Here is a 16,578-nt window from a genome sequence, read left to right as displayed (position 1 = left end):
ATGTTCTTGCCTCCCTTGTCAAAGATTAATTGACCATAGGTGTCAGGGTTTATTTCCGGATTCTCTATTCTGTTCCAAACCAAAAAGAAAACAAAAAGACAACTTACAGAATGGGAGAAAATAGTTTCAAATGATGCAACTGACAAGGGCTTAATCTCTAGAATATATAAACAACTTATACAACTCAACAGCAAAAAAACCAATCAATCAATGGAAAAATGGGCAAAAGACCTGAATAGACATTTCTCCAAAGAAGATATACAGATGGCCAACAAACACATGAAAAAATGCTCAACATTGCTGCTTATAAGAGAAATGCTAATCAAAACGACCATGAGATATCACCTCACACCCGTCAGAATGGCCATCATTAATAAATCCACAAATAACAAGTGCTGGAGGGGCTGTGGAGAAAAGGGAACCCTCCTGCACTGCTGGTGGGAATGGAAACTGGTACAGCCACTATGGAGAACAGTTTGGAGATACCTTAGAAATCTATACATAGAACTTCCATATGATACCACAATCCCACTCTTGGGCATCTATCCGGACAAAACTCTACTTAAAAGAGACACATGCACCCGCATGTTCATTGCAGCACTATTCACAATAGCCAGGACATGGAAACAATCCAAATGTCTATCGACAGATGATTGGATTAGGAAGAGGTGGTATATATACACAATGGAATACTACTCAGCCATAAAAAAGAATGACATAATGCCATTTGCAGCAACATGGATGGAACTAGAGAATCTCATTCTGAGTGAAATGAGCCAGAAAGACAAAGACAATACCATATGATATCACTTACAACTGGAATCTAATAATCCAGCACAAATGAACATCTCCTCAGAAAAGAAAATCATGGACTTGGAGAAGAGACTTGTGGTTGCCTGATGGGAGGGGGAGGGAGTGGGAGGGATCGGGAGGGATCGGGAGCTTGGGCTTATCAGACACAACTTAGAATAGATTTACAAGGAGCTCCTGCTGAATAGCATTGAGAACTATGTCTAGATACTCATGTTGCAACAGAAGAAAGGGTGGGGGAAAAACTGTAATTGTAATGTATACATGTAAGGATAACCTGACCCCCTTGCTGTACAGTGGGAAAAAAAAAAAAGAATCCAACTGCAACAGCTTGGGTTGCTGTGGAGGTGCAGCTTTGATCCCTGGCACTGGCTATGACAATAATTCCAGTTGAAGAGGTGGAGCTAGTACAGGTATTTGTGAGAGCAAGTCTTGGTATGGAACCATGGTTATATATGTAGATAAAATCATGTTGAAATAAATATTGCTTCTGAGAAAAAAAAAGAAATAATAATAATAATAATAATAAAAAAAACCTTCTTCCCATAAAGGGCTGGATACAGAGCTATATACATAGGAAAAAGATGATACTGATATGTCACTTTTGTTGAGGGGAATTGAATGTTCATTATGCTTGGTCAGTGGTCATGTTAAGCCAAATTTTGTATTGCGTTTGTTTCAAATCAAACATATTTTAGATGTTGTGCAATGTTTTCAATTTCCACAAAAGATGAAGTGGATATTCCGAAGAGTGAAGGGAATTACCCCAGGCCACACACTCTGGCAGGTACAGCCTAAAATTGAGATCTGTTTTCACAAATATTCTTCTCTGATATCTACATAGTGGTGAGCCTTGGGAGCAGATTTGATCATATTCGTCTTTAACTGAGTACAGCCTGAACAAGGAGAACTATATGATTCTTCACTGGATGTAGAAGTAAAGAGATTAAAACTTAGTCTCATAACATAAAGGTGAGCAGCAATGATTTTCATGGAGATTCATAATGAAGACATTTAATGAGACAGACACCAAATTCACTGGGGGCAACAGAAGACTCCAGACCACTCATGCATTCTTTGTCCTCTCATTCCCAGTCTGGTATGAGCTGGAGTTTTTTTCAAACACAGATGCCATCAGAAACTCCAGACACAACAAATCTGAGCGTGAACTCCTGAGTGATGGGGACAACACAGTTTTAGAGTGATCATGTTTCTAAAATCCAGAATCCTTGAGTCCCTAAGTGGAGGAACTGAACTCATAACTGTGGATTGTTTCCTGAGGCAATGAAGGCTGCTCTAGTTTCTTCTCCTGACCCACCATCCTCACCACCACCAATCCAAAACACGCAAGGAACACTGAATGGGAAGTGAGGAAATGAAAGGCCATGTTTTACCAAGTCTCAGCTCTGGCCCATCTTTATGCCACCAGAGCCTGGTCAGCCTGGAGCTTCCACCAATTCATAAGGAGCCCCTTGTCCTACTCCCTAGGCCCTAGATACCACCATCCTATCCTCAGCTCTATGAATTTGATGATTTTAGTTTCCACATAAAATTAGATCACTCAGTATTAGTCTTGTTTTGGTTTGAATTCTTTCACTAACATAATGAACAAAGTCCCAGTTTTGCAAGAGGAATATGTTCTCCTGAGGTCGAATGCACAGCATGATGACTAGAGCAAAGCAGACTGTATTGTAGACACAGTAATTACTAGCGCAATGGATCGTAAGTCCTCTCACTGCACACACAAGTAAATTAAAATGTTAAGTGTGTGGAGATGATGAGTACAGTAAATAACTTGATGGTGGTTTCAAAATATCAATCTGAACACTTTAAATATGTGCACAGTTTATATATCAATTAAAACTCAATAAAGATATTAAGAGAACAATGAATTCCTGGTAATAACAGGATTGACTTAAAAACTTTTAGCTATGCATTCCTTAATATTGTAAATAAGAAATAATCCATAATATCAACTGAGAATTCAAAATTTATAAGAATGACTTGCTAGGAAAAGACAGAATAACTGCAACAAACTGCAATTCAAGTTACCAAATCTTTACTGAGTATTCACTCCAGGATGGGCCTAAGATTAGACCTGTAGGATATGAGGCTAGTGACTATGTGTGTCTGTTATAAAGATGAGCAAACATCACTGAGACAAGACTGCTGCCTTGTGGAAGAGTTTCACCAGGGCCCCCTTCATATCCCTGTTCCTCAGGCTGTAAATGAAGGGGTTCAGCAATGGGGTGACCACTGTGTACATCACAGAGGAAATTATGTTCTTGTCACTGGAGGTACTAGATGAGGGGAAAAAATATAGCCCAATGATTGTTCCATAATACAGAGAAACCACAGACAGGTGGGAGCCACATGTGGACAAGGCTTTGCAGATGCCCTTGGTAGATGGAACCCTGAGGATGGTGGCCCCGATGCGGCCATAAGAGATCAAGATGCATATGAGTGGAAGGGTGATGACTGCCAGTCCTACTGTGAAAATGACCAGCTCATTGAGGGATGTGTCTGAGCAGGAGAGCTTGAGCAAGGTACCAGGGTCACAGAAGAAATGGGGGATGGTGTTGTCAGCACAAAAGGACAGCTGGGTCAGGAGGAGGGTGTAACACAGGGCATCAGCACTGGAAAGAATCCAAGACACAATTACTAGTAAGGTACACAGTCCCTTTCTCATGATGGTGGTGTAGTGGAGAGGGTGGCAGATGGCCACATACCTGTCATAGGCCATTGAGGCAAGAAGAAAATCATCCAGAACAGTAAAAAATATGAAAAAATACATCTGTGCTATGCACCCTGCATAGGAGATGGATTGATCCTGAGTCTGCATGTTCATCAGCATCTTAGGGACAGTGACAGAGGAAAAGGAAAGGTCAGAGTAGGCCAGGTGGCTGAGGAAGAAGTACATGGGGGTGTGGAGGTGAGGGTCCAGCCTGATGAGCAGGATGATGAGCAGGTTCCCCAGCACTGTGGTCAGGTACATGCCCAGAAACAGGGTAAAGAAAATGCCTTGATGCTCTGGCCAGATGGGAAGCCCCATGAGAAGGAACTCAGACACGGTGCTCTGGTTCTCCATCTTCATGATCCCCTCCTGTCTGCTGGGATGACTAGAGAGTGAGAGAAGCTGAAACCATCACAATATGATTTAGAGCATCCAGATAAATAGTAGGCTTTCCTACTAGTGAATATGCCAATGCTGTCTGCATCCCTGACCCTACAAAAATCCTTTTGAATGGAATGACTCATCATGTGAAATGAGAACTTAGTATCAGATAAGAGAGTTTGATTTAGCAGAGAAACTGGCTCAGTGGCATTTTTCCATCATCTAGGAGAGAATCAGGCTCTTAGTCATTATTTTCAGCTACATCTAGTTTGTAAGGAAAAAATGCCTTGGAAGAGGGATATTAAATTACAATCTACATAATTTACATTTTGTTTCTGTACATTTAGAGACATTAATTAGTATTGACATTCAAGTTGTAAAATACAGAACATTCGAAATCTAAAAACCAGTATTCAGTAGTATATGGAGAAAGCTTCCGCAATATATACTCAAAGCAAGTTGGATCAAAAATACATAGGCAAAATGGGAGTTCTCTCAAGGCACAATAGAAATGAAACCGCATAGGGTCCTTGAGGTTCTGGGTTTGAACCCTGGCCTTGCTCAATGGGTTAAATATCCAGCATTGCTGTGGTGTAGGTGGAAGTCATGACTCATATTTTGCACTGCTGTGGCATTGGCATAGGTGGCATCTGTACTCTGATTAGACCCCCTAGCTTAGGAACGTCCATATGTGCAGCCCCTCCAAAATAAACAAAATAAAATTAAATAAGTAAATAGTCAAAATGTCCATTTTATACTTAAAGGTTGAAGAAGAAGTAAACACACCTGTTGCTTGGACTCAATGTGTCTTGGAGATTAGCTTTGCAATATCACTGCTTGAAAAACTAAAAATACTACTACCAGTTATATACATTTTCACAGGACTCATGATCATCATTCTTCTACCTCTCCAGATTCAACAACCTCTACAACTAATTACTTAGGATAGCACACAATGGAAGATAATATGAGAAAAACTGGGATACCATGCTGTACAGCAGAAACCAACACTAAAATGTATATAAACTATAGTCTAATAAAAATTGTGTATATATACAATATACAATTATATACAATTTACAAAAGAAAAAAAACCAATCAAGACTTCATCAACAGGCACAATCTGAAATGAAAAGTGCTATTATCAAGGGATATCAAAAAAAGAAGCCAAGAATGTCTCCTCTATCCATTTTAGGAACTAGGAATAAGTAGTGGCTTAATTTGTGCCATGTTTGCTGCACAGCAGCTATTAACAACACTGTAAATCAACTTTTAAAAATTTTAACAAAGAAAAATGAAGCGGCTTAAGTGGGAACACAGAGAAGTGCTGCATATCTCTGTAGAGACACAGACACACACACATGCACACACACACACATCTGCTTCTGGTGAAAGATATGTTGATCTTCTCTGACATTTATGCTCAAGTGATCTAGCTGACAGAAGTATGTACTGGTTTCTCACCTATTCCATACAACACACTGACAACAGATTTAGTCACAACTTCTGTGGTCCTGAACCACTCACCATCTTCAGAGAGGAAAGTCATGAGCCTGGAGCTTCCTCCTCAGTTAGTTCACCCCCTGCAGAAATGGAGAGGTGAAGACTAGGCTATACCCACCAGGGAGAAGACCCAAGGGGACAGGGCACCAAGCTCTTGGTAATAGACATGCATTAAACCTGTGATAATTGATCAGTTTTACTCCTCCTGCCTCTAGGACAGATGCCCTGGGGCAGTGGTCCCTAAACTGAGATGTTCTGTGCAATCACCTGGGGAACTTGTTAAACATGCAGATCCCAGCTTCACATCTAGATGCTCATTCATGAGGTCTGGAGTAAAGTAAGTCTCAGGTAGACGGTTCTCAGGGCCGAATGTGAGGTAACATTGTCCTTAGGAAGAACCTCGGGGAGATGCCCTGTGTGTGGGAGCCCTGAAGATGTGGGGAGAACTCCTTCCTGGCCTTTCCTACCAGATTCATGTATCCCCCTGTCAAGTCATAGCCTGGGATGTGAAGAGGGATTTTTCTCTCCAGTGGACATTCCTATTTGATTTATAGCTTTTAAATTGAAGTCTGTTTCATGATGGAAATCCAAATAAAACAGACATCAAAAAAAGGGATAAAGTCAAAGTATTCAGCCTTCCATTATTCATTTTATATCTTTCTAAAATAGTTTTTATTCAGAAATTTTAGGTTTACATAAATCCATTTAATTTTACATCATACTTTATAGCTTTATTTTACCATGAAAATTTACTGTAATAATATTTGAAGTTATATTTACATGCATATCAATACATTGAGCTCATAAAGTAGCCATATGTTAATCTACTTAAAATTTGAAATTTTAGCTGATAATTTGTTGAGTGAACACATTCACTGTGAAATTTTTTTAAAGATTATACTTTGCCTTGATAGCTAATGAAGTTTTCTTTAATATCTCTAAAGCACACCTTTCATTTTTTTCATTTTAATTATACTACATTTGTTTACAGTATAATTTCAATTTTTGCTACAGCATAGTGACCCAGTCATGTATGTGTGTATATACATTATATATATAGTCATATATATTCAATTTCTCATATAATCTTCCATCATGACTAAAAAAGAAAACCTATCCATTTAAAGGGCTCCATTGTCTTAATTCCCAACTCCCTTTGGCTTGCTCTGAATTTGTTTTTTTAATTTTTCATATTGAGTTATAGTTTACTTGCAATATTGTTTGTTTTAGGTGTGCAGCAAAGGGAATCAGTCACACATACACATATATCCATTCTTTTCCCCCCAGTAGATTATTATAAACTATAGAGTAGATTCTCCTATGCCATACAGTAGGTTCTAGATAATCATCTATTTTATAAAGTAGTGTGTATATGTTATTCCCACCAGATTCTCCCCTCCCTACAATGGATCCACTTATGGTAACCATTTGATTGCTTTTGAAATCTGTCAGTTTCTTTCTGTTTTATACATAAGTTCTTTTGCATCATTTTTTGTTAGATTCCACATATAAGTGATATGATCATTTTACTTTGTCTGCCTGACATGTTTCCATATGATAATATTGAGGTCCATCCACGTTGCTGCTTAAGGCATTAGTTCAGGCTTTTTTTATGGCTGAGTAATAGAGAAGATGTGGTACATGTTGCTTGCTCCTTTGAGAAGAGAACCCAACTGAAGACTGGAAATCCAGGTTGAACCCCATGGAAAGAGGCAACAAAGCCTGATTACTTTCATTCAGCCATGGAATCACCTAAGTCAGAGCTTAAGGAAAGAAATGAACCTATAATAAATAAAGTTACTATCATAAATTCTCCACATGTATCAAATACTAAACTCCTTCAAAATATTTTGATTCCCGTCCTCATACTCCATGCAGACTAGAGTTGGGAATATCAGCATAGCCTTATATGTTTCGCCAAATGGTAATTCCATAATATTTAGTTACATTTATGTATAAAATTTGTAAACTTACTGTATTTTTCATAGGGCACACACACACACAACCAAGAAAAATCAAAATTTGAAAAGACTGAGGAAAAAACCTGTTTCCAAAAAAAAAATATATTTACCTATGAAGATAATAAAGATAATAATAGAAAAAATAAATAATACAGATAGTTCACATTGTGGCTTATCAGAAACATCCTGCCCAGTACCCATGAGGATTTGTGATTGACACCTGGCCTCACTCAGTGGGTAAGGATAACACATTTCCCTAAGCTGTCATGTAGGTCCCATATGCAGCTTGGATCATTTGTTCCTGTGGTTTTGGTATAGACATGCAACTGTGGCACTGATTTGACCCATAGCCTAGGAACCTCCATATGACATTGGTGAGGGCAATAAAAGAAAAAACTAATAAATAATGCAAACCAAATTAATCTAAACAAAGACAGAAAAGGAGGGAAAGAAAACAAACAAAAATTTCCCTCCAAATCCATTTGAAATGCATGAGTTTAACAAGGTAGCATGAAACAAAGTTAAAGAATTAAAATGAAAAATTCATGGTATGTCTATATCCCAGCAAAAGCATTGCAAATAGAGAATTTATAGACACTATTGAAGAAGTAGAGAAACCAAATAATACACATGGATGAATTTATAAAAACATGTCCAATACACATTGTTAAAAACTACAAAACATTCATGGGTGAAAATAAAGAAGACATAAATATAAGACATATATTTTGCACATAAATTGGATAACTCAATGAAATTATAGAGGGAGCTATCCCTGAAGTTGACCTATAGACTCAAGGCAATCAAAGTCAAAATAGCAGAGCCTATTTTAGAAGTTAATTATTAATTTTATATACAAGTGAAAGGAGATCAAAATAGACAAAATAACTTACAAATGAGAAATAAACTATCAGATTTACTTTGCCTAATTTCAAAACTGTTTCTTAATCCATAGCAATATAAAAAACAATAATTGAATGAGGATAGGAAGATAGATTGATTAATAATTTGAATAGAGTGAATAAGTTTGAAATAGAACTATGTGTGTATATATATATATATATATATATACATATATATATATATATATATATACACACACACACACACATAAGGTCAAAAATATTTTATAGGTAAACTAAGGCATATGAATGTGGAAAGGATATTGTTTCAATAAATAGTGCCAGCATGATTCAATATCAATATGTCTTAAATGAACATAGAGTCTTGTGTTGCATATGCAAAACATATAACTAGAAATGGGTCAAATGTTTCAGAACTGTAACAAGAAAACTATTTTGAAGAGAATATTGGACACAATTTTGGAAAATATGGTCTATCTATTTTACTGAATAGGACACAGGAGTCAGGACCTATAAAAGAAAAAAATAATAATTTGAACTTTCTAAAAATAAGAAGCACTTACTCTTTGAAAGAAACTCAATAAAATTAAGGAACTAGTTTCAGACTGGGAGAAAATCTTCATACAACATATTTATGATTAAGATGTGAATCCAGAAGACACATATAAGACAAGCAAGAAAAATATTTTTTAAAACTTGGGGTAAAAGATTTGGAAATATATTTTACCAAAGAAAATAGCAGACTGATCTGTAGAAAGATAACCACCATCATTAGTCATTAGATAAATGGAAATGAAAACCACAGTGAGATACCCACTAGAATGGCTGACATCATCAGATGATTCGCAATATCAGGGCAGTGGGGGTGTTAGAAATTGTAACTCTCATACATGGTCAGCAGTAATGCATAATGCAGAAGCTTCATGAGAAAGTTTTGGTCAGTTTCTCATTAAGTTCAACATACACTTGACCCAGCAATTCCACTCCTAAGTAATTAAGCAAAAGAAATTAAAAAAACTTCTTCCCATAAAGGCTTGGATGCACAGCTATAAACATGAAAATATATATGGGACAAAGGTGATACAGATATGCCACATTTGATGAGGGAAAGCTAATGTTCATTATGCTTGGTCAGTAGTCATCCTAAGCCAAATTTCATATTGCATTTGTTTCAAATCAAATGTATTTTATATGTTTTTCAATGTTTTCAATTTCCAGGGATGAAGAAATGGATATTCAGAGGACTGAAGGGAAATGCCCCAGGTCACATACTCCAGCAGGTACAGCCTGCAATTGACATCAGTTTTCCCAAATGCTCTTCTCTTAAAGCTACATGGTGCTGAGCCTCAGAAGAAGTTTTGATCCTATTCATCTTTAACTAAGTATAGCCTGAAGAAGAAGAAATATCTGGTTCTTACCTAGAGGCAGAAAAATAGAGATTATTCCTTAGGCTCAAAACATAAAATTGGTATCACTAAGCTGAGTATAATTGATTTACATGGAGATTCACAATGAAGACATTGAATGAGACATACACCAAATTCAGTGGGAGCAAGAGAAGACTACACATTATGGCTGCTTGTCTTTCTCATACCCAGGCTTGACTGAGCCGGTATTTTGTTCAAACACATTCATGCACTCAGAACACTACAAAACCAACTAATCTGAGAATGAACTGCTGAGTGTTGGGAACAGCAGTGTCTTAGAGTGATTAGTCTTTCTAAAATCCAGAAGAAGTCTTGACTCCCTAAGTCTAGGAGCTGAACTCATTCCTGTGGATTGTTGCCTGGACCAATAAAGTCTAATATACAAGTTCATCTCCTGACCCACCACCAACAACCAAAAATATGAAAAGAACACTGAATGGAAAGCAAGGAAGTGAAAGAACATAATTTACCAAGTCCCAGCTCTGGCACCTTTCTATGCCACACAAGCCTGGTCAGCCTGGACTTTCTACCAATTCATAAGGACCCCCATTTCCTCTTTCCCAGGCCCTAGCTACTACCATCCTGTCCCTTGACCTATGAATTTGACTATTTAGATTTCTACATAAAGTGAGAACTTGCAGTATTTGTCTTGTTTTGAGTTTGACCTCTTTCACTAGCTTAATATACAAAGTTCCAGTTATGCAATAGGAATAAGTTCTCCTGAGGTTGAATGTACAGCATGATGACTATATAAAACCAGACTGTATTGTATGCATAGTATATACTAGTGTAGTGGCTCTTAAGTTCTCTCACTGCACACACAAATAAATTAAAATATTAACTATGTAGAGATGATGACTCTATTAGTTAAATTGATTGTGGTATTTATTTCACAATGTATGGGTGAAATAAATATATATATATATACCAATCAGAACACTTTAAATAGGAGTTGGCATCATGGCTCAGTGATTAACAAATGCAACAAGGAATCATGAGGTTGCAGGTTTGATCCCTGGCCTTGCTCAGTGGGTTAAGGATCCAACATTGACATGAACTATGGTGTACATCGCAGAGGTGGCTTGGATCCCACATTGCTATGGCCATGGTGTAGGCCAGTGGCTATAGCTCCAATTAGACCCCTAACATGGGAAGTTCCAAATGCCGTGGGTGTGGACCTAGAGAAGAAAAAAAAGACACTTTAAATATATACAACACTATATGTATCAATTTAACCTCAATAAATATATATTTAAAAAATCTGTAAATTCCTGGGAGATTTAAGGACTATTATCTATGTAATTACTCAATGTAATAAATAAGTAATGATCCATAATATCAATTGAGAATTCACAATTTACACTAATGATTTGCTAGGAAAAGAAAGAATAACTTTAATGAATTTCAATTCAAGTTACAAAATATTTACTGAGTATTCACTCCAGGATGGGCTCAAGATTAGACTTGTAGGAGCTGGGTTATGTGACTCCATGTGTCTCTTATAAAGATGAGCAAACATCATTGAGACAAGACTGCTGCCTTGTGAAAGAGTTTCCCTAGGGCCCCCTTCATATCCCTGTTCCTCAGGCTGTAAATGAAGGGGTTCAGCAATGGGGTGACCACTGTGTACATCACAGAGGTAATTATGTCCTTGTCATTGGAGGTGCTGGATGAGAGGAAAACTGACAGCCGAGTAATTGTTCCATGATACAGAAAAACCACAGACAGGAGGGAGCCACACATGGACAAGGCTTTGCAGATGCCCTTGGTAGATGGAACCTTGAGGATGGTGGCCCTGATGTGGCCATATGAGACCAAGATGCATAATAGTGGGAGGGTGATGACTGCCAGTTTTACTGTGAACATGACCAGCTCATGGAGAGACATGTCTGAGGAGGAGATCTTGAGCAGAGCACCAAAGTCACAGAAGAAATGGGGGATGGTGTTGTAAGCGCAAAAGGACAGCTGGGTCAGGAGGAGTGTGTGACACAGAGTTTTGGCACTGGAGAGAATCCAAGATACAGTAACCAGTAAGGTATGCAGTCCCTCTCTCATGATAGTGGTGTACTGGAGAGGGTGGCAGTTCACCATGTACCTGCCATAGGCCATTGAGGTGAGAAGGAAATTGTCCAGAGAAGTAATAAATATGAAGAAATACATCTGTGCTATGCATCCTTCAAAGGGGATGCATTGATCCTCAGTCTACATGTTCATAAGCATTTTTGGAACAGTGACAGGTGAAAAGGTGATGTCAGAGGAAGCCAGGTGGCTTAGGAAGAAGTACATGGTGGTCTGGAGGTGAGGATCCAGCCTGATGAGCAGGACGAATAGCAGGCTGCCCAGCACCATGGTCAGGTACATGCCCAGCAACAGGGCAAAGGATACGCCCTGCTGCTCTGGCTGGATGGGGAACCGCAGGAGGAGGAATTTGTACATGTGGCTCTGTTTCTCCCTCCTCATGCTCCTTTTCTGTCTGCTGGCATGAACAGGGGGTGAGAGAAGCAGAAACTATCACAATATAATTTATAGGAGCCAGATACAAAGGAGACTTTTCTACTGCTGAATATGCCAAGGTCTGTCTGCATTGCCATGACCCTACAAATATCCTTTAAATTGGATAGGATCATCATGTGAAATGGGAGAACTTACTATCAGATAAGAGTGTTGGATACAGAAGAGAAACTGGACCCATTGCCTTTTGCCATCATCTAGGAGAGCGTCAGCCTCTTAGTCATCATCTGTAGCTATGTATAATTGGTAAAGAAGAGAATGACCTAGGAGAGGGATATAAAATTAAATTTCCATAATTTACTTTGTGTTTCTGTACATTTAGAAACAAACACATCTTGACATTCAAGTTGTAAAATATTGAACTTTTGAAATCTAAAACCCATTAATAAGTTGTATTTGGAGGAAGATTCATCAACACATAGTCAAAACAAAGGGGATGAATAATAAATAGTCAACATAAAGATCTAAGAAAAAGAAATCATACCTATGGCTTGGACTCAAATTGTCCTGGAGTTCAGTCTTGCAATATCACTGCTTGAAAAACTAGCAATACTGCCAGTTATATACATTTTTAATAGTACTCATGTTCATCATTCTTCCACCACTCCTGATTCAACAGCATTTATAACCAAACTTGTAGGATAGAACACAATGGAAAAAAATATGTGAAAAAGAATGTGTGCATATACAATGACTGGGAGACTTCACTACACAGCATATAATGATGAAACAATGTAAATAAACTATACTCTAACAAAAATGAAATTATATACACACACATACCCAAGCCAATCTCTCATGACCTCATCAACATCAACATGCATGATCTGAAAGGAAAACAGCTGTTATCAAGGAAGGTAAAAGAGAGAGGCCAATAATGTCTCCTCTGTCTATCTTTAGGAACTAGTAATGGGAAATGGCTTAAGGAAGAGCACAGAAAAGTGCTAATCATCTGTGTACACACACACACACACACACACACACGCACACACACACACCTGCTTCTGGTGAAAGATATGTTTATCTGCTCATAAATTTATGCTCAATTGATCTAGATGACAGGAGTATGGACTGGATTCTCACCTATTCTGTATGACACCCTGACACCAGATTTATCCACAGGTTCAGTGGTCCTGAAATTCTCACCAGCATCAGAGAGAAAAGTCATGAGCTTGGAGCTTTCTCCTCAGTTCACCTCTTGCAGAAATGGAGAGGTGAAGACTAGGCTCTACCCACAAGGGAGAGGACCCAAGGGGACATGGCACCAAGATCTTGGTAAGAGACATGCATTACACCTGTGTTAATTGCTCAGGTTTCCTCCTCCTGCCTCCAGGACAGATGCTCTAAGGCCGTGGCCCCTACACTGGGATATTTTGTAGAATCACCTGGGGAGCTTGTTAAAGATGCAGATCCCAGCTCCACATCCAGTGATGCTCATTCATGAGAACTGGGGCCAGGGGATTCTCAGGCAGATGGTTCTTAGGACAGATTGTGAGGTAATGCTGTCCTTAGGAACAACCTCAGAGTGATTTCCTGTTTGGGGGAACCCAGAAGAAGATGTGGGGAGACCTCCTTATTGGGCCATCCTACCCGATTCATGTTTCCTCTGACAGGTCATAGCCAGGGAGGTGAAGAGCGATTTGCCTCACCAGGGTACATTCCTGTTTGATTTACTGCTTTTAAAATTAATTCTCGAATACACCTGACCAAAGAGGTAAAGGACTTATATACCGAGAACTATAAAACTTTAATCAAAGAAATCAAAGAAGATGTAAAGAAATGGAAAGATATTCCATGTTCCTGGATTGGGAAAATCAAATTTGTGAAAATGGCCATACTACACAATGCAATCTACAGCTTCAATGCAATCCCTATCAAATTACCCATGATATTTTTCACAGAACTAGAACAAACAATCCAAACATTTATATGGAACAACAAAAGACCCAGAATCGCCAAAGCAATCCTGAGAAACCAAAACCAAGCAGGAGGCATAACTCTCCCAGACTTCAAGAAATACTACAAAGCCACAGTCATCAAAACAGTATGGTACTGGTATCAAAACAGACGGACAGACGAATCGAACAGAACAGAGAACCCGGAAATAAACCCTGACACCTCTGGTCAATTAATCTTTGACAAGGGAGGCAAGAACATAAAATGGGAAAAAGAAAGTCTATTCAGCAAGCATTGCTGGGAAACCTGGACAGCTGCATGCAAAGCAATGAAACTAGAACACACCCTCACACCATGCACAAAAATAAACTCCAAATGGCTGAAAGACTTAAATATATGACAGGACACCATCAAACTCCTAGAAGAAAACATAGGCAAAACACTCTCTGACATCAACATCATGAATATTGTCTCAGGTCCGTCTCCCAAAGCAATAGAAATTAGAGCAAAAATAAACCCATGGGACCTCATCAAACTGAAAAGCTTTTGCACAGCAATGGAAACCCAAAAGAAAACAAAAAGACAACTGACAGAATGGGAGAAAATAGTTTCAAATGATGCAACTGACAAGGGCTTAATCTCTAGAATATATAAGCAACTTATACAACCCAACAGCAAAAAAACCAATCAATCAATGGAAAAATGGGCAAAAGACATGAATAGACATTTCTCCAAAGAAGATATACAGATGGCCAGCAAACACATGAAAAAATGCTCAACATCGCTGATTATAAGAGAAATGCAAATCAAAACTACCATGAGATACCACCTCACACCCGTCAGAATGGCCATCATTAATAAATCCACAAATAACAAGTGCTGGAGGGGCTGTGGAGAAAAGGGAACCCTCCTGCACTGCTGGTGGGAATGGAAACTGGTACAGCCACTATGGAGAACAGTTTGGAGATACCTTAGAAATCTATACATAGAACTTCCATATGACCCCGCAATCCCACTCTTGGGCATCTATCCGGACAAAAATCTACTTAAAAGAGACACATGCACCCGCATGTTCATTACAGCACTATTCACAATAGCCAGGACATGGAAACAACCCAAATGTCCATCGACAGATGATTGGATTCGGAAGATGTGGTATATATACACAATGGAATACTACTCAGCCATAAAAAAGGATGACATCATGCCACTTGCAGCAACATGGATGGAACTAGAGAATCTCATACTGAGTGAAATGAGCCAGAAAGACAAAGGCAAATACCATATGATATCAATTATAACTGGAATCTAATATCTAGCACAAATGAACATCTCCTCAGAAAAGAAAATTATGGACTTGGAGAAGAGACTTGTGGCTCCCTGATGGGAGGGGGAGGGAGTGGGAGGGATCGGGAGCTTGGGGTAATCAGACACACCTTGGAATAGATTTATAAGGAGATCCTGCTGAATAGCATTGAGAACTATGTCTAGATACTCATGTTGCAACAGAAGAAAGGGTGGGGGAAAAACTGTAATTGTAATGTATACATGTAAGGATAACCTGACCCCCTTGCTGTACAGTGGGAAAATTTTAAAAAAATTAAAAAAAATAAATAAGAAAAAATAAAATAAAATTAATTCTGCTTCATGATGGAAATCAAATACAATAGACATGGAAACAAAGGATAAAGTGAAAGTATTTCAGACTTCCATTATTCATTTTTTATCTTTATATAATGGTTTTTATTTAGAAAATTTTAGGTTTACATATATCCATATAATTTTATATCTATTTTATATCTTTTTCCATGAAAATTTACTGTACTATCATTTGCATTTCTACTTCTACACCTATGAATACATTGAGCACATAAAATATCTATCATGAATCTACTTAAAATTTTTAATTTTTACCTGGTTATTTGTTAGATGAACACATTGCTAAATTTTATTTTTATTTTTTTGAGATTTTTATTTGATATGTGCTTTTTTAATGATTTTTATTATTTACATGGTAGTTGTTTACAGTATCCTGTCAATTTTCTACTGTATGGAAAATTGACCTAGTAACACACACATGTTTATACATTTTTTGTCACATTATCATGCTCCATCATGAGTGACTAGATAGAGTTCCCAGTGCTATACAGCAGGATCTCATTTCTTATTGTGTAAAGGCAATACTTTGCATCTATTACCCCCACGTTCCTAGTACACTCCACTCCTTGCCCCTTCCCGTTGGCAACCACAAGTCTGTTCTCCAAGTTCATGATTTTCTTCTCTGTGGAAAGATTCATTTGTTCTGTATATTAGATTCCATATATAGGAGATAGCATATGGTATTTGTATTTGTCTTTCTCATTCTGACTTACCTCACTTAGTGTGAGTGTCTCTAATTCCATCCATGTTGATCAAATGGCATTATTTTGTTCTTTTTATAGCTAAGTAGTACTCCATTGTGTGTATGTACCACATCTCCACAATCCAATCAT

At 38.0% G+C, this 16,578-nt stretch overlaps 1 pseudogene; it reads right to left on the bottom strand.

The window, feature by feature from the left end:
* Positions 1-2,962: 2,962 nt before the first annotated feature.
* Positions 2,963-12,139, bottom strand: LOC110258965 (annotated as a pseudogene).
* Between the last annotated feature and the right edge of the window lie 4,439 nt (positions 12,140-16,578).

Source organism: Sus scrofa, unplaced genomic scaffold (assembly GCF_000003025.6).
Source record: "Sus scrofa isolate TJ Tabasco breed Duroc unplaced genomic scaffold, Sscrofa11.1 Contig59, whole genome shotgun sequence".
Taxonomy (NCBI): Eukaryota; Metazoa; Chordata; class Mammalia; order Artiodactyla; family Suidae; genus Sus; species Sus scrofa.
The sequence above is the reverse complement of the archived record's forward strand: the minus strand, read 5'-3'. Positions and strand labels throughout refer to the sequence as shown.